This window comes from Lontra canadensis, unplaced genomic scaffold, assembly GCF_010015895.1.
Source record: "Lontra canadensis isolate GAN:19392208 unplaced genomic scaffold, GSC_riverotter_1.0 scaffold149, whole genome shotgun sequence".
NCBI classification, from domain to species: Eukaryota; Metazoa; Chordata; class Mammalia; order Carnivora; family Mustelidae; genus Lontra; species Lontra canadensis.
In genome coordinates this window covers 311,587-335,802 of record NW_022631143.1, presented here as the reverse complement: position 1 = coordinate 335,802, position 24,216 = coordinate 311,587, and the positions used below count along the sequence as shown (strand labels likewise).

Here is a 24,216-nt window from a genome sequence, read left to right as displayed (position 1 = left end):
GGCTCTACACTGTATCTCATCACCATGAAAAGAGAGCTAGAGGAATTCTCCTTGGGGATGAATTTATGCCATGGGGGAACTTCCAGGCCCAATACAATGCTGACTGTCCCAGGGACCTTTCGGTACTTGGCAGTTCTGGGCTGAGATATAATTCATTAGAGCTTGGATGGAAGATAAACAGTGTTCTCCTTGTACTTTGTCATAATTTCACGAGGAATATTTTCTCTTTTCTCTCTCTATATCCAGAACCGTGAACTCAGGGATGGGGGATCGAACAACTGATACGAGAACTGAATTAAGGCCTCTTTCTGCTTTCCCCGTGCGGATATCCTGCACAGCATCAGAAACAGGTAACGTTGCCAGATTTAGCACACCCCGTTGCATTTGAATTTTGGATAAACCACAAATTAATGTTTTTAATACAAGTGTGGTCCTTGCAGTGTTTATAGCAGCGATACTAGTAGTGCTAAATCAGGCAGTTTAGTCAAGACTGCCACTGAGTTTTGATGTATCTCACTTGCATGATGGCTAGCAGCTTTTGTGGTACATCAGTGTTTGTGCGAATCAGGTGTGGGGTGGAGTTCTGTTTCCATTGCTAACAGGCTACGCTACCTTATGTAAATTTCCTAAGTTCTTTGCACTACAGCTTTATTATCCCCAAAATAGAGAAGATAATTGCCCCACCTCACGGAGTGGTTGTGAGGATTAAGTACCTTGGAATATGTAAAAGTTCAATTTAGGGCCTGGCATACAGTCAGCCCTCCATAAGTAATAGGCAGCCAGTGTGAAGGTGTGTGTTTGCAGCGCTCATACAAACCTTTTAAATTCTGCGTAGTAATTCATTTCCCTGCCGGTGCAACGTGGAACAAAAGGATATTGATGCTTAATGAGGAAAAGTTTAACTCGTGCTGTGTTACTCACTCCACGAGTATTCACTTAGGGCTCACTTAGAACACAGCAAGCATGACGGCATGCTGGTAATAGGGGTAAAAGTGTGCACCCGGCCACTGTTCTCATGCAGCTTTGATTCATGGGGAGGGAATATACAGAAAGATAGGCCGTGCCTGTGCGATTTAAAGATTTCAGACAGAGAGTGAGTTCACATAAACTTTCACAGATGATCTGCCTCCAAATAAACTGTTACCTTCTGAGAGAGCATTTTCTCTTCAGTGGCTTTCACTACACATGGCATATAGAGGGATTCAATAAATATTTGCTAAAACAGAAGTAGTATTAAATGAGAATGGTTTTCCATCCCTTGGTAGACAGGGGAAAGATTGTGTAGCTTCCAAAGCAAGTAGAAATCCAGAGAATTGGCGTCTCCCTCCTATTAAAAGGTGGCCCACATCATTTTTCATCCAAATGGAGACCCTTCTAGAAAAGTGAAATAGGATGCTGGTAACAACTGGACAGAAACAACCAGAATAATAGTGGGGCTTTCACAGGCAAGGAAGGATATATGTTCACCCTACTACAAACATCACCTAGCAGCCAGTGGCTGAAAAATGTAAAGGGTTTCAGGTAAAAAATATGTATTCTCCCTTTGAACAAATACATAATTCTGATATGAACAGAGAATGTGGTTTCCCAGGTATGTTTTTTGCCATGGTCTAAGCCATGCCTAGAATTGATATTTAATTGCTTAACTTTTTTTCTGGTTGAGAATCACTAAATCATCTTCAGATAATGTACTGGGACTGCAACATATAATCTTCAGCCATCATTCCTGGAAAGAGCCTAGAGGTCACACGAACTCATGGTTCCCAAGGATGTAGAAGCAAGAGTGAAGCACTTGGGATAGAGTGAAAAGAATACCGGACTTTATCAAAGAACTGTTTTCAGTATTTGTCAATTATACCTTTAAAAAGCTGAAGGAAAAACAAAAAAGATAGCATATAAATCTGTCTGCATATAAATTTATAAATCGTATAAAGTCTCTGATCCAAGTGCTAAACTCTGGCCCAAGAGACAAATGCTGCCCAGTACTTGTAACTAGAATCTCATCAGAACACACCCACTCATCTTTGTACTATAGGTGACTACTTGATTAGACGACAGTGGCGGAATTGAGTATTTGAGAGAGAACCAAAACACCTACAATATTTACATTTATTATCTCACCTTTTACACTAAATGTGTGTAACTCCCTGCCCTAATCTGATGATAGTGGTCTGTTTCTTCTACCTCATTGTCTTCTGATTCCTCCTCCTCTTCCTTTTAGCCACTAGTCATTGAATGCCGCACACCAAACAGCAGACTAAATGCCCCACATGCATGCATGGGTTTGCTAAATTGCTCCAAACTCCTGAAAGGGTAGAGCTATACCTGGTAGTCGTTAGCACAGACTCTTGAAGCTGACCGTGTGCTTTGCATCCCAGTTCCATCACCAGCCAGCTCCAAGAACTTTATCTGGTTATTTAATCTGCCCACATCCTCATTGATTTTCATCTTAAACATCTAAAATGTATGTTCCCTAATTAGCCCATATTTCACAGCTGAGAACATTGAGGCTCCCTGAGGTTAAGTTTCAGAGCCCACACTGAACCTCCAAGCAGTCTGGCTTCAGAACATAAGCTTTTGAACCATGTTATACTGTCAACATAAAGCTAAAAGAATACACTAGACATTAAACGCCATTTCAAAACACAACAAACACTGCCAACATGAGAAGCACACTGTGGTTATTCCTTCATTATTATTATTGTTCTACACTCTACAATTAGGGAAGTCCCACATCTTGGGATTGATTCCCAGCCAAATTAACTCATGTTCTTGGGTCATTGTTCATTGTTGCTCAATATCAAATATTGATGACAATAATGGTAATTGGTGTGACTTGCGTCTAGCTCATACTCTTCTTCCTGTCGACCTAATTTGGTTATGTACTTTTCAAGTTGGTTTTCCATCTGCATCTCTTTGCTCTGCCATGAGCCCCTTCCTTGCCTGACTCGGATTTATTTCACCAAGTAGAAAAAATAATCTTACTTGCATTGCTTCAAATTAGCTTCGCACAGCGTTTGGATAACACTAATTGGTACAATTATTTATAATAAGAGTGGATGTGGAGAAGCCACTGAATTTGTTTACCTGTTGGAGAATAATTATGTCATTTACCTTCCCTTAGACCACACTTTCTGAATAATAGGTATCTTGGTTTTAATGATACCCTCTTTTTACTAAATAGATCTTGGTATTTGGGGCAGGGAATTGTAGTTTACGCTGGACATAAATCACTAGACGCTTTGATCAATCACTTTCCCCCTGGGTGAGTAAGAGTAGCTTCCCTTAATTGCAATATGCTTGCACACCTGAGGTGGAGGCTACATATTGCTCGCCTTCTGCCAGCAATCATCACCAAAATTAAAAATGGAAAAGAACCATGCCATGCCTAATCATTTCATCTATCCTCTTGTTGAAATAACATGTTTCTGGAGGCCAGTCTTCTGTTTCTTCTCGAATAAAAGAAACTACCAATTCAGTGGGAAAATAAAATTGTTGAGTTTATGAAAACATTGAGCAATTGAGTAAATTTTATAGTTTTCAACTCATCATTTTGGGTCAAGTACCTACAACCCAAGGTTGAATCATCATTATTACAAATAATTTGTAAATAGAGAAGCATGTAGAGTGTTACTAAAAACCAGTTTTTCAGCTGGACTTTAAACTTGCATGTCTTATACTTAGTAAAAGATACAAGAGTATGCAGATATATGCCACTTTGTTCTTACCCATCCATCTCTCCCTTGAAGCCTCAGCCTCTTTGAAAGTTTACTTCTTCGTCCTTAATTTAGTAAGGCATCTCTGCTCTGCTTAGAATGCCTCTCCCTACACAAGGGTCAGGAAAAATGTTTCTAAGAAGTTATCTGGGGTCCTCAAAGGACTCATTTTATGTGTTGACCTTATTTTAAGGAATTCCTAATGGCTAATATTTTAGAACAGTTACTTCATATATATTGTCCACTTTTTAAACTCTTTATGGTAGAAAGATAAAAAAAAAAAAACCCAAAGTTCAGTATCCCTCATAAGTATAGATCCAGAGACAGTTAACAAAACATTAGCAAATTAAGGTCACCAATATGTGCAAAAAATATTACATCATGGCCAAAAAAATTATCCCTAGAATGAATGGTTGGTTTAACACACAAAAGTCCCTCAGTGTAGCTGACCATATTAAGGGGATAACAGAGAAAAATATATTATAACATTTAATATCTTTTTATTATGAAAAAATTCTCAGCTAATTAGGAACTGAAAGAACTTCCTCAGTCTGATAAAGGACAACTCAAAAAATCTAATACTATACTTTATGGTTAAAACAGGGAAGGTTGCCAGTACTCCTTACTTCTATCGAAATGTTATTGGATGCCCCAGGCAAAAGAGTAAGACAAGGGGAAAATTATGTGTGTGTATATATATACATATATATATATACACACATATATACATATACATATATATGTATATATACGTATATATACATGATAGATATATAATAAGTATTTAAATATTAACATACATTAGTTAAAATGTATATAATTAAGATATATCTTAGACAGATAGACAGACATAGAGCTTGTGACCACGGCTGAGTATATACTTAGTGATACATGATTATCTCACTTAGAGGCAATAAAGTGCAAGAGAAAAATGCAGAGAAACAAAATGAGAGAGGATTTTGAAGAATTCCCATAGTTGGCAGGGTATGCCCACTCTAGAAAACTGGAAGTAATCATTGCCTCTTCCTCTTGTTTCAGGCATATAACTAATTACAGTAGCAGGGTCCTGGCAATACAATTTTTCCCCCCCTGGCAATATCATTTTTAAATTGTCCTAATTTGTTAACTTTTCTCCATCCCCACTGCAGTCTCCCCATTTGGAATTTCCATCTTCTTTTGCCTTGAGAATTGGAATAGTAGTCTTCAGTATGATGCCATTCCCACATTCACATTATCTGTTACGTATAATTCAGCCTAATCACTCTTTCTAAAAGAAAATATAATCCAGTTAATTCATTTTAAGCCCTTTAATAGTTCTCACTTCCCTTTCAGTAACACCAAACACCTCTGTAACTTTTAGAGCTCTTCAGAACTTGATCTTATTCTTAAGCTCATCCCATATCTCTTGCCCCTTTCCTGTTAGCACATTACTCCCCACTTACTCTTAGCTCTTTCAATTCCTTCATAGTGCCCTGCACTCCAAAGAGCACTCTCCCTCAAATCCTGTCATCCATCCAGTTTACTTTCCACATTTATCCTAACCATTGCAGTATCAGCTTAGTATGACTTCTTCTGAGACACCATCCCTGATCGCTGAAGTATCGGGCAGGTTTCCTATCCTGTGTTCTTATAACATTCTGTAGACTTCCCTCCTCCTTCAAAGGTACTTTTTGCACCATGATTGATTGTTTCATTGATACTTTCTACACTGCCACTGAAAACAGGCATTGTCTTTCTTGTTCAGCACAGTGCTTGGTACAGAGAATATACTAGTTAAGTAAATGTTAACAGTTGAGAGAATAAACAGGAAGAGAAGTTAGTGAAGGGGTGTTTGGAAAACGAGACCCTAAATCAGGAAAGTAAAAGAACTGGCCCTTTATAACATTCGTATTTGTGAAATTCTTTAAAAACATATAAATTGCTTTTCCGTGATTCTTTTTTGATTTGCAGAACATTTTCATGCTATGAAGTGTCTAGTGTTTACTGTCTCTAGTATACAAATGTTGGAAGTAGTGTCTTATCATAACCTATGCCCAGATGTGGTATACCTCAGATTAGAAACACATTTTGATTCTAAATTCATGTGTTCTAGCGAGGGTAAGAAATGCTAGCTGCTGTAACAAACAACTCAGAAGTATAGTGCTTTATACAATAAAGGTTTCTTTCTTTTAATGTTAAAGAATCAAGTGTAGGTGGAGGTACAGGAGGGCTCTGCGACATACATGCTTCAGGGACCTAGACTTTCCATGCTGTGCCTTTTCCATTTCAGGAAATGACTTCAGTAATTTGATGATTTATAGGTGTCATCCATTTGGCAGGGTTAAGAGAAAGGTAAGAGACAAGAGCAAAGGATAGGTAAATTGATCATAGCTTCTTAAACCATACTGTAAAGTAGCTTTTCCATTTATATGCCATTGATGAGAACTAGTCATATGAACCCCTAAAAGCCAGATAGGTTGGGAAGTGAAGAGTGTGTACTTGGGAAGAGAAGATGGGTTTTAGGAGTATCTAGTTAAAAAAAAAAAAAAAGGATTATCTAGTCAGTTGCAGCCAAAATATATACATAAGATAATTAGTTCATTTATTTTTTTACACACACATATATATTTTTATCATTAAAATAAGGAATTGTTTCAAAATATGGAGAAATGTTGGCGAAGAAAACATAATCTCAAGCCTCTTGAAGCTTGTATCCTAATGAAGATATACGGACTTAAAAAAAAAAAAGAAAAAATATTTTCTTTAGAGAAAAACAGTATACAAGGAGGGAGGTATTATTTATACAGAATAGCCATACAAAGTATCTCTTAGTAGCTGATATTTGCAGGCGAAGCTGAAGGAAGTAAAGGAACAAGGAAGGTGGTTATAGGAAGATAAGCATCTTGGCAGAGAACAGGAATTGCAAAGGCCCCTTGGTGCTGGGTATGTTCGAAGATCAGTAAGGTGGCTCCTCTGGCTAGAGGCATGAAAGAAGGAGAGGGTGGTAGAAGATGAGGTCAGCAAAGCACTGGTTTTGCAGTTCAAGTTGGTTCTATAGACCTGAGCTGGGAAGACATTGGAGGACTAAAATGATAGGACACATTTTCATAGTGTCACTTGGAGGAAGATAATTAGGTAGCTAGAGAACAGCCTAATAGTTCTTTGAACTGTAGTGACTTCTAATCTCTCACCCTTTTTACTTAAAAAAAAAAAAATCGACGTATAATGTACACAGAGGAATAGTCATTGTTTTTGGAGTAGAGTTCTGTGAATTTGGACGAGCACACCTAGTCACGTAACCACCACTACAATCATTACCCACCCACCCCACCCCCTAATTCCCTTATAGAAAACTCCTCCTCCATCCCCATGGCCTAGCAATCATGGATTTATTTTGTGTCCCTGTGGTGTCATCTTTTCCAGAAAATCCTCTCAGTGGGATCAAGTGTGCAATCTTTTGAGCCCAACTTCTTTATTTAGCATTATGTGTTTAAGATTCATCTCTGCTATTGTGTGTTTCAATATTTTGTTCCTTTCCATTGCTCTGTAGCATGCTACTAAATGGAGGTACCACAGTTTGTTTTCCCACTCACCAGAATTTTTGTTTCAGTGTTGAGCAGTTATAAGTAAATCCTCTAAAAACATTAATTTTTTTTGTGTGTTAATGTAAGTTTTCATTTGCCTTGGGTAAACATCAAAGTTAGGGTAATTTACTTTTAAAGATCTTGTATAACTAAGCATTAAACTACATAGTAAAGTCATTCATTAGTTAACTAAATGCATATGAAGGACGTTCCTGCACAAAGTATGAAAGCTACCACAGTGATGATGCCAGGCAAAGTCCCCTTCTCTGCATAATATGGAGACACGGATATTCCTCTTAAAATATATCAGGCATTGTTCTAGACACTAGAAACACAACAAGGACAAAACTGAATTACCTTTTTATGTCATATCAGCAAACTAATAATCAAGAGAAGAACAAGCTGTGATAGGTACCAAAAACTTAAATTTTAATTTAAATTGGTAGTGGGGAAGAGGGTACCTTTATCAGAGGAGATGTCTCTGAGAAAGGCACATGTAGACGGATGCTGGAAAGATAAGGAAGAGCCATCAGTCCTAAGATCTGGAACAAGAGTATTTAGGGCAGTGGAACAGTTAGGACAGAGACCTAAGTGTGGGAACAGGCAATGGATATTTAAGAATTGGAATAATTGACAGGTATTAAGCAACCGGATGTCAGTCAAAATGCTAAGTTATTAACTTGTGTTCCAAGTTTTAGCATAGGCTTCATTTAAATAGAAAACCTGAATTGCTGGTAAAAATGTTAACCTGTAAAATACAGAGTAATAATTAGACCTTATAAGGAAAAACGTCCAGGTATCCACGTATCAAGTCTCTCCTAGCATGGGGATCACCACTGCTCTTCTATGCTAGAAATAAAGCTGAATGAGGTAGTAGGAGGAAGCCCATTACATAGCCGTCTGCACATACAGTGGGTATAATTTAACAGTGGTGCCTCAGTGCCTTTCACAATGGCATCTCACTTACTCTAAAAAAAAAAAAAAGAAAAAAAAAAGAAAAAAAAAAAAGAAAGAAAAGAAAATGGAATAGATAGCAAGCCAGAGGTCTCAAGCAGTATGTCAAGATACTTTATAGAGCCAAAGAAAAGCTGTAAAACAAAGCAAACCAACAACCAAAAATTCACTGACAGCTAAAAGAAATAGGCTGCTTCAAGCTGCATTTTCTCCGGTTCTGTGATTCAATGTCCTTCCTTCCCCAATGTACATTTTTTTTTCTGAGATATTAAAGCCTCATGGAGAAGACGCATGGCATTTTCATTTCAGTACAACTTTGTACCAGACTTCATGATATTTCATTATGTCTATTTGTTGTTAGTTTATATCGATGTGGCGATTGTGGGTATAACTTTATAATAGTAGGTTAGAAAAGTCCATCCAGAATGAGAACTTACTTTGGATCAGTCCCATTATCTAAGCGCTCGGAGACATAAGAGACCACAACTCAAAACACTTGTCTAAACATTGCCACCTATTTTCTGCCATTTAACTACGTGAAGATCAGAATGAAGATTCTATCTGATACATAGTGATATTTCAGAGTTGCAATCAACCTGAGAACAGAGTAATCAAATACAGGGTTAGGACTTAGGCCAGGAGTATCTTTAAATTTATGGATGTTGGTAGGTTTAGAGGTTGGTGTATATATGTATATATATTGTGAATGGGGAGATATATTGAAATTTGGACATGGGACTTTAGACTGCTAACAGGGATTTATAATTGTATGTTTAATCTTCTCAGTTACTGAACATGTGAACGGATGATGTAGAATTGGATTAAAGGAGCTCTGGTCAAGTGAGGCAGATTGAGTCTACATGTATGTTTATGCTTGTTACCTCTCAAAACACCAGGGGGAAAAAAAGTAGAAGTTAAAAGACAAATAAAGATAAAAGTCTACAAAGAAAAACTGAGAGTGACAGAGAAGAGCCTGGAGGAAAGAAAATTGGCCACAATTCAGTGTTAGCCCCAGAACCTCAGAAACGTTCCACATTTGGAGCTGTGGTATAATTCTCCAGGAAAGGAGAGGCAGGAGGCTGAATTGCAAGGACTGAGAAACGATGTGAGATAGAGTTAGCTCCCCGTTCTGCCCCCACCCCATAGGCTCCTCCCTCCATCCTCACACACAGGCCACCGCTCTTGGCTCATCCTCAGAGGATAAGGGTTTCATTTGCTGAGTAAGTTGAACCAGATACCTTTGGATTGGCATCAGACCACATGACTACAACTTTCTGTCACATTTATTTGTGTATATTTATTTGTTTTCATGGCTGCTGATTATAATGCTACACAGATGAACCATATTCATCTTTTTTTTCAGTGTTATGAAGATAGTTACCTTAAGGTTTGAAATATTTGTTTATAATTGAGAACTAGGGGCAAACTTTCTTTGAAGTAATTATTAGAGTTTCTCTCTCATTTTGCAGCTTTCCTCAACATAAGCACTTACTCTTGGGGTTGTCATGAGTGTTAAATGAGAAAATGTGAACAGTGTACGTAAAGTCACAGCAAATGCTACGTAACTACTTATGTCTATTGTTTCTTTTAAATTTTCTTCCTTCTCCCTTATAATGGGCATCTTATTTTATGCTTACAGTATCTAGTCCCCCATTTTTTTTATATATAATTTTATTTTTTATAAACATATATATATATATATATTTTTCCCCCAGGGGTACAGGTCTGTGAATCTCCATGTTTACAAACTTCACAGCACTCACCATAGCACATACCCTACCCAATGTCCATAACCCCCCCCCAACCCCCCTCTGCCCAGCAACCCTCAGTTTGTTTTGTGAGATTAAGAGTCACTTATGGTTTGTCTCCCTCCCAATCCCAACTTGTTTCATTTACTCTTCTCCTACCACATTAACCCCCCCATGTTGCATCTCCTCTCCCTCATATCAGGGAGATCATATGATAGTTGTCTTTCTCCGATTGACTTATTTCGCTAAGCATGATACCCTCTAGTTCCATCCATGTTGTCGCAAATGGCAAGATTTCATTTCTTTTGATGGCTGCATAGTATTCCATTGTATATATATACCACATCTTCTTTATCCATTCGTCTGTTGATGGACATCTAGGTTCTTTCCATAGTTTGGCTATTGTAGACATTGCTGCTATAAACATTCGGGTGCACGTGCCCCTTCGGATCACTACGTTTGTATCTTTAGGGTAAATACCCAGCAGTGTAATTGCTGGGTCATAGGGTAGTTCTATTTTCAACATTTTGAGGAACCTCCATGCTGTTTTCCAGAGTGGTTGCACCAGCTTGCATTCCCACCAACAGTGTAGGAGGGTTCCCCTTTCTCCGCATCCTCGCCAGCATCTGTCATTTCCGGACTTGTTAATTTTAGCCATTCTGACTGGTGTGAGGTGGTATCTCATTGTGGTTTTGATTTGTATTTCCCTGATGCCGAGTGATATGGAGCACTTTTTCATGTGTCTGTTGGCCATCTGGCTGTCTTCTTTGCAGAAATGTCTGTTCATGTCTTCTGCCCATTTCTTGATGGGATTATTTGTTCTTTGGGTGTTGAGTTTGCTAAGTTCTTTATAGATTCTGGACACTAGCCCTTTATCTGATATGTCGTTTGCAAATATCTTCTCCCATTCTGTCAGTTGTCTTTTGGTTTTGTTAACTGTTTCCTTTGCTGTGCAAAAGCTTTTGATCTTGATAAAATCCCAATAGTTCATTTTTGCCCTTGCTTCCCTTGCCTTTGGCGATGTTCCTAGGAAGATGTTGCTGCGGCTGAGGTCGAAGAGGTTGCTGCCTGTGTTCTCCTCAAGGATGTTGATGGATTCCTTTCTCACATTGAGGTCCTTCATCCATTTTGAGTCTATTTTCGTGTGTGGTGTAAGGAAATGATCCAATTTCATTTTTCTGCATGTGGCTGTCCAATTTTCCCAACACCATTTATTGAAGAGGCTGTCTTTTTTCCATTGGACATTCTTTCCTGCTTTGTCGAAGATTAGTTGACCATAGAGTTGAGGGTCTATTTCTGGGCTCTCTATTCTGTTCCATTGATCTATGTGTCTGTTTTTGTGCCAGTACCATGCTGTCTTGATGATGACAGCTTTGTAATAGAGCTTGAAGTCCGGAATTGTGATGCCACCGACTTTGGCTTTCTTTTTCAATATTCCTTTGGCTATTTGCGGTCTTTTCTGGTTCCATATAAATTTTAGGATTATTTGTTCCATTTCTTTGAAAAAAATGGATGGTACTTTGATAGGAATTGCATTAAATGTGTAGATTGCTTTAGGTAGAATAGACATTTTCACAATATTTATTCTTCCAATCCAGGAGCATGGAACATTTTTCCATTTCTTTGTGTCTTCCTCAATTTCTTTCATGAGTACTTTATAGTTTTCTGTGTATAGATTCTTAGTCTCTTTGGTTAGGTTTATTCCTAGGTATCTTATAGTTTTGGGTGCAATTGTAAATGGGATGGACTCCTTAATTTCTCTTTCTTCTGTCTTATTGTTGGTGTAGAGAAATGCGACTGATTTCTGTGCATTGATTTTATATCCTGACACATTACTGAATTCCTGTACAAGTTCTAGCAGTTTTGGAGTGGAGTCTTTTGGGTTTTCCACATATAGTATCATATCATCTGCGAAGAGTGATAGTTTGACTTCTTCTTTGACGATTTGGATGCCTTTAATTTCTTTTTGTTGTCTGATTGCTGAGGCTAGGACTTCTAGTACTATGTTGAATAGCAGTGGTGATAACGGACATCCCTGCCGTGTTCCTGACCTTAGCGGAAATGCTTTCAGTTTTTCTCCATTGAGAATGATATTTGCGATGGGTTTTTCATAGATGGCTTTGATAATATTGAGGTATGTGCCCTCTATCCCTACACTTTTAAGAGTTTTGATCAGGAAGGGATGCTGTACTTTGTCAAATGCTTTTTCAGCATCTATGGAGAGTATCATATGGTTCCTGTTTTTTCTTTTATTAATGTGTTGTATCACATTGATTGATTTGCGGATGTTGAACCAACCTTGCAGCCCTGGAATAAATCCCACTTGGTCGTGGTGAATAATCCTTTTAATGTACTGTTGAATCCTATTGGCTAGTATTTTGGTGAGAATTTTTGCATCTGTGTTCATCAAGGATATTGGTCTGTAGTTCTCTTTTTTGATGGGATCCTTGTCTGGTTTGGGGATCAAGGTGATGCTGGCCTCATAAAATGAGTTTGGAAGTTTTCCTTCCATTTCTATTTTTTGGAACAGTCTCAGGAGAATAGGAATTAGTTCTTCTTTAAATGTTTGGTAGAATTCCCCCGGGAAGCCGTCTGGCCCTGGGCTTTTGTTTGTTTGGAGATTTTTGATGACTGTTTCAATCTCCTTACTGGTTATGGGTCTGTTCAGGCTTTCTATTTCTTCCTGGTTCAGTTGTGGTAGTTTATATGTCTCTAGGAATGCATCCATTTCTTCCAGATTGTCAAATTTGTTGGCATAGAGTTGCTCATAATATGTTCTTATAATTGTCTGTATTTCTTTGGTGTTAGTTGTGATCTCTCCTCTTTCATTCATGATTTTATTTATTTGGGTCCTTTCTCTTTTCTTTTTGATAAGTCTGGCCAGGGGCTTATCAATCTTATTAATTCTTTCAAAGAACCAGCTCCTAGTTTCGTTGATTTGTTCTATTGTTTTTTTGGTTTCTATTTCATTGATTTCTGCTCTGATCTTTATGATTTCTCTTCTCCTGCTGGGTTTAGGGTTTCTTTCTTGTTCTTTCTCCAGCTCCTTTAGGTGTAGGGTTAGGTTGTGTATTTGAGACCTTTCTTGTTTCTTGAGAAAGGCTTGTACCGCTATATATTTTCCTCTCAGGACTGCCTTTGTTGTGTCCCACAGATTTTGAACTGTTGTATTTTCATTATCATTTGTTTCCATGAATTTTTTCAATTCTTCTTTAATTTCCTGGTTGACCCATTCATTCTTTAGAAGGATGCTGTTTAGTCGCCATATATTTGGGTTCTTTCCAAATTTCCTCTTGCGATTGAGTTCTAGCTTCAGAGCATTGTGGTCTGAAAATATGCAGGGAATGATCCCAATTTTTTGATAACAGTTAAGACCTGATTTAGAACCAAGGATGTGATCTATTCTGGAGAATGTTGCATGTGCACTAGAGAAGAATGTGTATTCTGTTGCTTTGGGATGAAATGTTCTGAATATATCTGTGATGTCCATCTGGTCCAGTGTGTCATTTAAGGCCTTTATTTCCTTGTTGATCTTTTGCTTGGATGATCTGTCCATTTCAGTGAGGGGAGTGTTAAAGTCCCCTACTATTATTGTATGATTGTCGATGTGTTTCTTTGATTTTGTTATTAATTGGTTTATATAGTTGGCTGCTCCCACGTTAGGGGCATAGATATTTACAATTGTTAGATCTTCTTGTTGGACAGATCCTTTGAGTATGATATAGTGTCCATCTTCATCTCTTATTATAGTCTTTGGTTTAAAATCTAAGTGATCTGATAAAAGGATTGCCACTCCTGCTTTCTTCTGATGTCCATTAGCATGGTAAATTCTTTTCCACCCCCTCACTTTAAATCTGAAAGTGTCTTCGGGTTTAAAATGAGTTTCTTGTAGGCAACATATAGATGGGTTTTGTTTTTTTATCCATTCTGATACCCTGTGTCTTTTGATTGGGGCATTTAGCCCATTAACATTCAGGGTAACTATTGAGAGATATGAATTTAGTGCCATTGTATTGCCTGTAAGGTGACTGCTATTGTATATTGTTTCTGTTCCTTTCTGATCTACTACTTTTAGGTTCTCTCTTTGCTTAGAGGACCCCTTTCAATATTTCCTGTAGAGCTGGCTTGGTGTTTGCAAATTCTTTCAGTTTTTGTTTGTCCTGGAAGCTTTTAATCTCTCCTTCTATTTTCAATGATAGCCTAGCTGGATATAGTATTCTTGGCTGCATGTTTTTCTCGTTTAGTACTCTGAATATATCATGCCAGCTCTTTCTGGCCTGCCAGGTCTCTGTGGATAAGTCTGCTGCCAATCTAATATTTTTACCATTGTATGTTACAGACTTCTTCTCCCGGGCTGCTTTCAGGATTTTCTCTTTGTCACTAAGACTTGTAAATTTGACTATTAGGTGACGGGGTGTGGACCTATTCTTATTGATTTTGAGTGGGGTTCTCTGAACCTCCTGGATTTTGATGCTTGTTCCCTTTGCCATATTGGGGAAATTCTCTCCAATAATTCTCTCCAATATACCTTCTGCTCCCCTCTCTCTTTCTTCTTCTTCTGGAATCCCAATTATTCTAATGTTGTTTCTTCTGATGGTGTCACTTATCTCTCGAATTCTACCCTCGTGGTCCAGTAGTTGTTTGTCCCTCTTTTGTTCAGCTTCCTTATTCTCTGTCATCTGGTCTTCTATATCGCTAATTCTTTCTTCTGCCTCATTTATCCTAGCAGTGAGAGCCTCCATTTTTGATTGCACCTCATTAATAGCTTTTTTTATTTCAACTTGATTAGATTTTAGTTCTTTTATTTCTCCAGAAAGGGCTTTTATATCTCCCGAGAGGGTTTCTCTAATATCTTCCATGCCTTTTTCGAGCCCAGCTAGTACCTTGAGAATCGTCATTCTGAACTCTAAATCTGACATATTACCAATGTCTGTATTGATTAGGTCCTTAGCCTTTGGTATTGCCTCTTGTTCTTTTTTTTGTGGTGAATTTTTCCGCCTTGTCATTTTGTCCAGATAAGAGTATATGAAGGAGTAAGTAAAATACTAAAAGGGTGGCAACAACCCCAGGAAAATATGCTTTAGCCAAATCAGAAGAGATCCCAAATCGTGAGGGGGGGCGGGAAGGGGATAAAAAGAGGTTCAGAAAGAAAAAAAAAAATAAAAAAGAAAAAAGAAACAAATAAAAAAAAAGAAAACCAATAATGAAAAAAATATAAAAAGGAAAAAATATATATATATTAGATAAACTAGTTAAAAAACGTTAAAAAAGAAAAGGGTAAAAGTTTAAAAAAATTTAGCAGAAGAAGAGAAAAAAATTGAAAAAGAAAAGAAAATTAAATTAACTGCAAGGCTAAAGAATCATGGGGAGAAAGCCATGAGTTCCGTGCTTTGCTTTCTCCTCCTCTGGAATTCCGGTGCTCTCCTTGGTATTGAAACCGCACTCCTCGTAAGTGAACTTGGTCCTGGCTGGGTTTCTTGTTGATCTTCTGGGGGAGGGGCCTGTTGTAGTGATTTTCAAGTGTCTTTGCCCCAGGCGGAGTCGCACCACCCTTACCAGGGCCCGGGCTGAGTAATCAGCTCGGGTTTGCTTTCGGGAGCTTTTGTTCCCTGAGCGCTTTCCATAGAGTCCGGAGGACGGGAAGGAAGATGGCGGCCTCCCAGTCTCCGGCCCGGAGGAGCCGAGAGCTCGGGGTCCCACTCCTCAGTGCGCCCTCAGGGAACAGCGTCCAATTACTCCCGTCTACCTGGCCTCCGGCTGCGCTCCGAGCTCACCGAGCCTGCGACTGGTTCAAGGTAAGCCCGAGCTGTGAGCTCACTCCTCGGCTCCGTCTCTGTAGCCGGCTTCCCTGTTCTAATACCTGCGAGCTCTGCGACACTCAGACACCCCGATCCTTCTGTGACCCTGCGGGACCTGAGGCCACACTGGCCCCGCGTGGGCTTCACCCCAGTTAAGCCTCTGGAGCGATGTCCCTCAGTGGAACAGACTTTTAAAAGTCCCGATTTTGTGCTCCGTTGCTCCGCCGCTTGCCGGGAGCCGGCCCCTCCCCCCGGGGTCTGTCTTCCCGTCCCTTTGGATTCACTTCTCCGCCAGTCCTACCTTTCAGCAAGTGGTTGATTTTCTGTTTCTAGAATTGCTGTTCTTCTCTTCGATCTCCCATTGGATTTGTAGGTGTTTGCAATCTTTAGATAAGCTATCTAGCTGATCTCCCGCAACCTGAAGTAGTCTCAGCTGCTACTTCTCCGCCATCTAGTCCCCCATTTTTATGGTAAAAATACCCATAATGTTCTTATGGGTATCTCTACTTAATTGGTAATACCTGTGGTTTGAAAAGCACAGACTTCATGCAGCCACCAAGAGGTAGAGCTAAGACCTAAATCTAGCTCTTCTACCCCCACGGTAAATGGTTACTGAGCTATACACAGCACAGGCCAATCTGATCAGAGCCAATACATAGAGTTTACAAGAACTATTGAGGGAGAGAAGTCCCTTCCACAAGCATTGCTAGACAATGAGAGGCAAGCCTAGAGTCACTGGTGACCACCATGACTGGGGAGCTTGACTGAAATTGAAGCCAACAAGGAGATTGCAGAACTGGGAGTTAGAGCTTAACTGAAACCAAATGATAGTATAAATGACCCTGATGGAGCTATGCCTGAACTTTGCAGTTAGGTTAGCTAAGAAATCTCCCCCACTTCTTTCCTAATTCAGGTTGAATTGAGTGTATGGCACTTCAAATGGAAGCATGGGACATAATTGCATTCTCACATCCACTCTGTCCTTTTAAGATACACTTGTCTATTAAGTCTCTTTCCTTGCCCTTTGTACATTTTTCACTGCTTCCTGCTTTTTTACTGAATTGTATATTTTATTCAGTATTATTTGCCATATTTAAAGTTTTCCATTTCTGTATACCTATACACTGTTAAATACAGCTGATAAGGGTAAGGAAATGACTAGTTCTGTGACAAATCTTAGTTGTATGATTTGGGGAAATTCTTAATCATTCATAAATCCACTCTAATTAGAATTATTATCATTACAATGAAAGTTCTCTTGTCAAGGTCGCCGATGCCATCCACATTGTTACAGTCAATGCACAATTCCCAGGTTTGACAAATCTCATCACTTCCTCCTCACTGAAAGTGTTTCTTTCACCTGGCATCCAAGAATCCACAATTCCTGGTTTTCCTTCTGTGTCTCTGGCTGCTCCATGTCAGTCTCTTTTGTTGGTGATTCATCTTCTGGTTGTAAATGTTGGAGGGCTTAGTTCTTATACCACTTCCCCATTTTTATTTACTCCCTTGGTACTCTTTGCTTGTCTAATGGCTGTTAGTGCATCCATCCTTGCACATTCATTACCTTCTCTAAACCCAGAGTTGGGGGACACCTGGGTGGCTCAGTCGGTTAAACATCTGCCTTCAGCTCAGGTCTTGATCCCAGGGTCCTGGAATTGACTCCTGCATCAGGCTCCTGGCTCACCAGGGAGCTTGCTTCTCCCTCTGCCTACTGCTCTCTCTCAAATTCTGACAAATAAAATCTAAAAAATAAAAATAAAACAATAATAAATAAACCAAAAAAATGAACCCAGACACCTGGGTGGCTCATTGGTTAAGTGTCTGACTTTAGCTCAGGTCATGATCCCAGGGTCCTGGGATTGAGCCCAGTGTTGGGCTCCCTGCTAAGCAGGGAGTATGTTTCTCCCTCTGCCCCTCCCTCTGCTCATGCTCTCTCTCAAATAAATAAATAAATAAATAAATAAATAAATAAATAAATAAAATCTTAAAAAAAAAAAAAAAGACTTTATCTAAACCCAGACTTAGCTATCTAACTGGCTACTTGGTATATCCTCTGAACATCTAATAAATTTCTTAAACTTGCCCTGTTTGAAAGTGAATTCCTGACTTTCCCATAAAGTGGATATAACCTACATCTTTCCCATTTCAGATTATAGAAACTCTTTTAGTTACTAAGCAAATTTAAAGTTATCCCATACTCCTTTCTCACTCACATAAGCACTCTCCCACCCCAAGGTCTTTGTACTTGCTCTTCCCTCTACTGGAAATGTCATTTTCACAGATACCTGCATGCCTCACATTTTTGCATTGTTGAAGTCTCTGTTCACAGGTCAACTATACAAGATAGTCTTTCCTGACCATGATACTGAATACGCACAGTCTCTGGAGCCACACAGCCCAGATTTGGATGGTGGCTGTGCCATTTCTTCACAGACGATGAAACCACCACACTCAGGGGCTCTGCCCAGAGGTACATTTCTGATCAATGGAGAGTGCCTGTTCTTTCCTTCCAATTCAGCAATCGAGGAATTACTCCTACAGGAAAAAGATAAAATCAGAATGATCTTATGATATGCAGCACAGGTGACAACAGTTTCGTTTTCATCTTCTAGAAATAGCTGCTGTAATTAAGGAAAGCTCTGCCATGAAAGTGAGCTACCCAAGATGCACACATTATTTATTTAAGGTATAATTTTCTGTCTGTTTCACAAGGAAACATACCATGCTGCTTCTTAGTGACATAGGAGCCATGCCTTTAAAACTCCAAAGTAATTACTGACAAAAGAACACCAGTAGATTTTATCTCACAACCAAACAAACAGTGGCTAAGGCAATTTCTATTCACAAAGTTGATTAAATAAATTTGGCTCTATTCTCTTTTATTTTCCTATTTGGCATTGTAGAACTAAAAGAGGGGAAGGAAAGGGCAAACTTCCAAATAACCTTTAATTTCTATTTTCTTTATTTTTAAAAATAATTTTAACACACACAGACATGCATTTGGAAAACTGTATAGAAAGTTCATCATGAAAACATAATCTTGAAAGCTGAATTGTTTTTATTATTTATTAACTATGTAATAAGGGTTAGGGACAATTTTGATGAAAAATGGATATCAAACCAGAGCAGAAGCCAATTTTGTGATTTTAATGTTGAACACAACGGGAGGATGGAGCCATGTGGAAAGATGAGGGAACAGCTCCAACTGCAAATTTGCATCATTTATAATGTCCATCTATTTGACGCAGTTGTGTTTATTTTATTTAGTGTGTGCGTGGTATCATGCTGCAGAGAAATTAGCGGTTTTTCTAGCTCCTTTCTAAGCCAGGCAGGCCATATCCTGCTCTAAATGCATTATTTACCCAGGAACTCCTCCCACCTATAGATTCCAAAACCACTGACCTCCTTAGACCTGTCAGAAAGTAATCTCCTTTGCTGAGCAGTGCCATTTTGTAAAAAATAGAAACTACCATTTATTTAATGGCTTTCATTTATTATTTAAAACATAGATGAAAAGTTTCCTAAATAAGAAAATAGCCCTTTCTATAGAATGTTTCATTGTAACCTTCTTTGTCTCTTGGCATTTAGTTCAGTTCTTTAAAATTGTAAATATTACTTTTCTGTCTAGAGATGACGAAACTTAGACACAAGTAATTCAATAGTGACTAATTATTTTTTTAAGAGAGAAAGAGGGCTGGGGTGAGGGTGGGCCAAAGGGAGAGGGAGAGAGAGAGAATCTCAAGTAGGCTTCATGCTCAGTGCAGAGCCCCATGTGGGAATCAGTCTCGTGACCCTGAGATCATGACCTGAACCAAAATCAAGAGTCAGACTCAACTAAGTCACCCAGGCGCCCCAATAGTGATGAATACTTAAAGCCAAACTCTGAGGCATGTACTATTGTATCTCGATATTTGTCCTCAGAAAAAAGTTTTAATTTAAAACTGTCTTAGAGGGTTTGAACCTGCTTTATGCAGTTCCCATTGAAAGTTCACCCCTATATCTGGCCTTGTTGTTGATGTTGGTTATAGTGCATTTCGATACTGACTTTTATTCTGTTATATAACAGATGCATTGAACATCAACTTTGCTTCCCCAGAAGTTTGAACATCAACTTTGCACAAGACACTGTACTCAACATTGAGAGGGCTTTTTATAAAGCAGTAAAACATGGACCCTTATTAGCTGTTTCCCTTCTGGTGGTTTTATACTATGTATGTGTTCAAATAGGGAGACTCTGTTTGATCTAGGTTCTGTTTATACCCCTTAGAATAATAAGCTGGGATCGTGGGTTGTACAGACCTAGAAGGCAGGCTACATACCATGTATCCATTCATTTAATACATAGTTCAGAGTACCTGCTATGTGCCATACAGTGTCCTAGACACTGAGAATGCACGGATAAAGCCCTAAAATGCCTTGCGGAATTCGCATCACAGTTCATATTAGCATCTGCTCCAAACGGACCTGACAGGTGGGTTCTGACCTGCAGTCTACACAGATGCCGTATATAAACATTCTCAAACTAGGAAGCTGAATAAAGCTCAGCTCCTTTCACTCCAGTTTATGAACTCAAATGTACTTAAAGAGCAGAGTCTGGGGGTGCCTGGGTGGCTCAGTGGGTTAAAGCCTCTGCCTTCAGCTCAGGTCATGATCCCAGGGTCCTGGGATCAAGCCCCACATCAGGTTCTCTGCTCAGTGGGAAGCCTGCTTCCTCCTCTCTCTCTGCCTGCCTCTCTGCTTACTTATGATCTCTCCCTGTCAAATAAATAAATAAATAAAATCTTTAAAAAAAAAAAGAGCAGAGTCTGCAGTTAGAAAGCTTAATAGCTTCCAAAGTAATGGTAAAAAATAATCAAGATCTCAACTTAGAATTTAACTAATCAGTTATGCCTGAGTATTGACTTTTAAAACATTTTCTCTTCTGTCTTAAACATCAGGTAGTACGATATTCTATTGGATCTATTTTTACTACACAATTTTTTGTCTTTACTCCAGAACTTCTCAAATAGTTAGTAAAGGTGGTAACAGTGGAATTCGCGCATGTTAATGTTTTTCTTTCATTAGTAGCATGGTAATTATGTTTGCTCAAGTCACAAACTGGGCTTTGTTGAAGCAGTGAACTGTGGAAGACCTTACCAACAGGTGTTGAAACTCTGCCATATGTGCAGAAGGAGACTTGGTAATGTTTCAACATGATACCATTACATCACCAGAATAAATGATGTTTGGTCCGGTTGCCTGAGTTGCTCAGTCAGTTAAGCATCTGCCTTTGGCTCAGGTCATGAGCCCAGGGTCCTGGGATTGAACCCTGCATTGGGCTCCCTGCTCAGTGGGGAGTCTGCTTCTCCCTTTCCCTGTATCCTTCCTCTTCCCTTGTGTGCTTTCTCTCCTCTCTCTCTCTTTCAAATACATAAAATCTTTAAAAAAAATTTTTTTTAATTTAAAAGAGAATGATGTTAGGTGGATTCTATTTTTAAATTCAGTTTTATAGGGGCATCTGAGTGGTACAGTCTGTTTAGGGTCCAGCTCTTGGGTTCAGCTCAGGCTGTGATCTCAAGGTCATGGGATCAAGCCACCTGTCAGGCTCCATGCTCAGTGGGGAATTTGCTTGAGTTTCTCTCTCCTTCTATCCCACCCTCCTCCACTCTCACACATGCTTGCATGCTCTCATTCTCTCAAATAAAAAAAAATCTTAAAAAGTTCTATTTTATAAATAAAAAAGATTGATTAGGTGACATTATCAAAGTCCCAAATGCTCAAAATGGAAAGGCCAGATCCAGTCCTGCACCTTTCTAAAATTAACCGTGATAAGCATTTCCTGAGCACTTATTATATGCTTAGTGCAGAGATGAGATGCTTTTTATTAATGAACTTCATTCTCCCTCTAATAGTTTAGGAAAATTAACATACCTCTCCCAGTTTATATTCTTAAAATCTGAAACTCAAAGAGATTAACTAATTTTCATAATCTTACAGATCTGATGAAAAGTAGGGGGAATTTAAACTCAGGGAGTCTGATGCAGAAGTCCTTGCTTTCAAACATTATGATATATTGATCCCGATAACCACTGAGAAATATATCTGGGCCCAGTAGTTAATAGCCTGTGGTCCCAGACAGCTATAAATAGTGGTACTACAAATTGAGAGTAGGGTTTTGTTTTTGTTTACTATAGAGCAGTGCTCGTGAGATAGCAAAGGAAGAGAACCAGTTTGAGGGGGAAGGAGATTATGTACTCATTCTGGGATGTGATGAACGAGAAGTAGCTGTGACACTTAGGAAAAATGTTGGATAGGAAGTTGGACAGATGGAATACAACCCAGAGGAGGGGAGAAATGTGAGAAATGTCCTTAGAAGTGAAGCCAAGGTCATAAGTGGTACCATGTAGGAAAAGAATAGAGAGTAAGAAAAGAAGAGTCAGGACCAAACCTTAAGGAGTCCACCTTTAAAGTCCTGGAGAGGAAGCTGAACAAGCCGTGCCTCTGGGTACTGTCATGGATATTGGTTCCCATTTAAATAAAACGGAAGGGAGGTTTGGCTAACCATGCAAGTATTATTCCTATTTTTAAGATAAGACAGTGGAGGCTCTGAGAGTTGAAGTTATTTTCCTGAAGGAAGAACTAATAACTGGTACAGATAGATTTGTGATCCAGCCCATTTATGTCTAAAGCATATACTATTCCTAATAAATCATGCAGAAAGAGCTGATATTTGTAAAAGTGCTTTGTAAGCTGTCAAAAGCTACACAAATACAGATCGCAGTTACAGTAAATTAGTTATTTTAACCATAGCCTATAAAGTTGATGTTATCTTTACTTCACGACTATAATGTTAAAATGGAAGTCTGATGTAACAGTGAAGCAAAATTAACTGCACACACTAGCTTAGCAAATAGATCTTGTTTGCTAAATCCTGGGTACATCTTTTACCATAACCCACTGAGAATCTTCCCTTCTTGCCAATTAATAGGCTTTTGATGAGACCATTTTAGATACATCCAGAGACGTATTATAAATTTTAATTTGTTCTATTTATTTAATGAAAGTTACTGAGACTAATTCTCATTTTCTCGCAAGTGAAAACAAAAAAAGATTTCCGTTTAATTAAAATTAATGACGTTACATTAACAAAGTTTCTTGAGTTCAGAGATGAGATTTAAGATTTAGTGTAAAAGCGTTTCCCAGCACAAGTGTAATAAATTGGAAGCCCATTTTGGCAGTATGATGATAATTTTCTTGGCAAATTTCAGTTCTTTTATCCCTAGAAACAATGAGGAGAGACTGCAGTAAGCTAACACAGAATATGGGACTCTTTGTAGCCAGTGACACTGCTTTGGTTTTGGTCTCCTGCCTCATTTATGCCCAACCATAATATATTACTTATTTTGAAATCTTTGCCTTAATGTGAATGGGTAAAAAAGGAGGGGAATATGGAATTTAAATACCATAAAATCCACCCTTAATATTGTGTCATTTTGCGCACAGTCAAGCTTTGGATATTAATGGGAAAATTAAATTAAAGGTTTTAACATAAAACCAGAAGATTAAGCAAACAGCAAAATATATTTTCCTGTGCATGCCTATTGAGTATACCCCTCGTGTAAAGCCTCCCTGGCATCCTTAAAACTCTATGTATAATTTATTAGAAAAGCAAAAGTAAAATCCCCTCAGTGCTAAATTGCAGAAATTACTTTTCCTTAAAGTCAATGGACACAGTAAGATTTTTATTTATTTATTTATTTTAAGATAGCTGAGATTCCAGGACAAATCCCTTTAAGACTCACTTCTAATCTAAGGTCAAATTTCACTTCACAGATACCATAAAAATTAAAAGGCAAACAAGTGAGAGCAACCACTGTTTTTTTGTTTTTGTTTTTGTTTTTTCCCTAAAATAAGAGGTCACCTGGTTTGGCAGGCTGCAAGACAGGCCTCAGTCTATGTTCCAGTCCAATACAGCAATTTTGTTTCTAAAGAAATACTCTGCCTAGAAGTGGCAGATGAGGGAAAATACCCACAACGTGAAGTCAGAGACCATATTTCCCAAGAACTTCATCCACTTGGTCTTCGGTGATTTGAAAATAAGAATTAAAAAAAAAAAAAAAAAAAAGTTACTGCAATGCAGGAAGAAGAATGGGTTGAGATGGTCTGTTGAAGAAATATAATACCCGTTCAGTCAGGAAATACTGCTTTAAGGGGACTCTCTGGGGAAGTCCCCTGGGAGGAGTGGGTGATTTCTTGCTCCAGAGCGCAGAAAGAGGGAAAGGGGCAGTTTCTGTTATCACTTGTCTGTTGGGCACGTTATTTGAGCCTCATTGTCATGGTAGTGGTGTTGGACCAGGACACAGAAAGGTGGGTTGGCCCAAGGCTGACTGGTTTTATTCACAAGCAGCAAGTTTTATTTAAAAGAATTTTTTTTTTTTTTTAAGAATGTCTGAGATAA

The 24,216-nt window shown here is 38.6% G+C and overlaps 1 pseudogene; it reads right to left on the bottom strand.

The window, feature by feature from the left end:
- Positions 1–207: 207 nt before the first annotated feature.
- Positions 208–24,216, bottom strand: part of LOC116859174 — a 67,953-nt pseudogene continuing 43,944 nt past the window's right edge.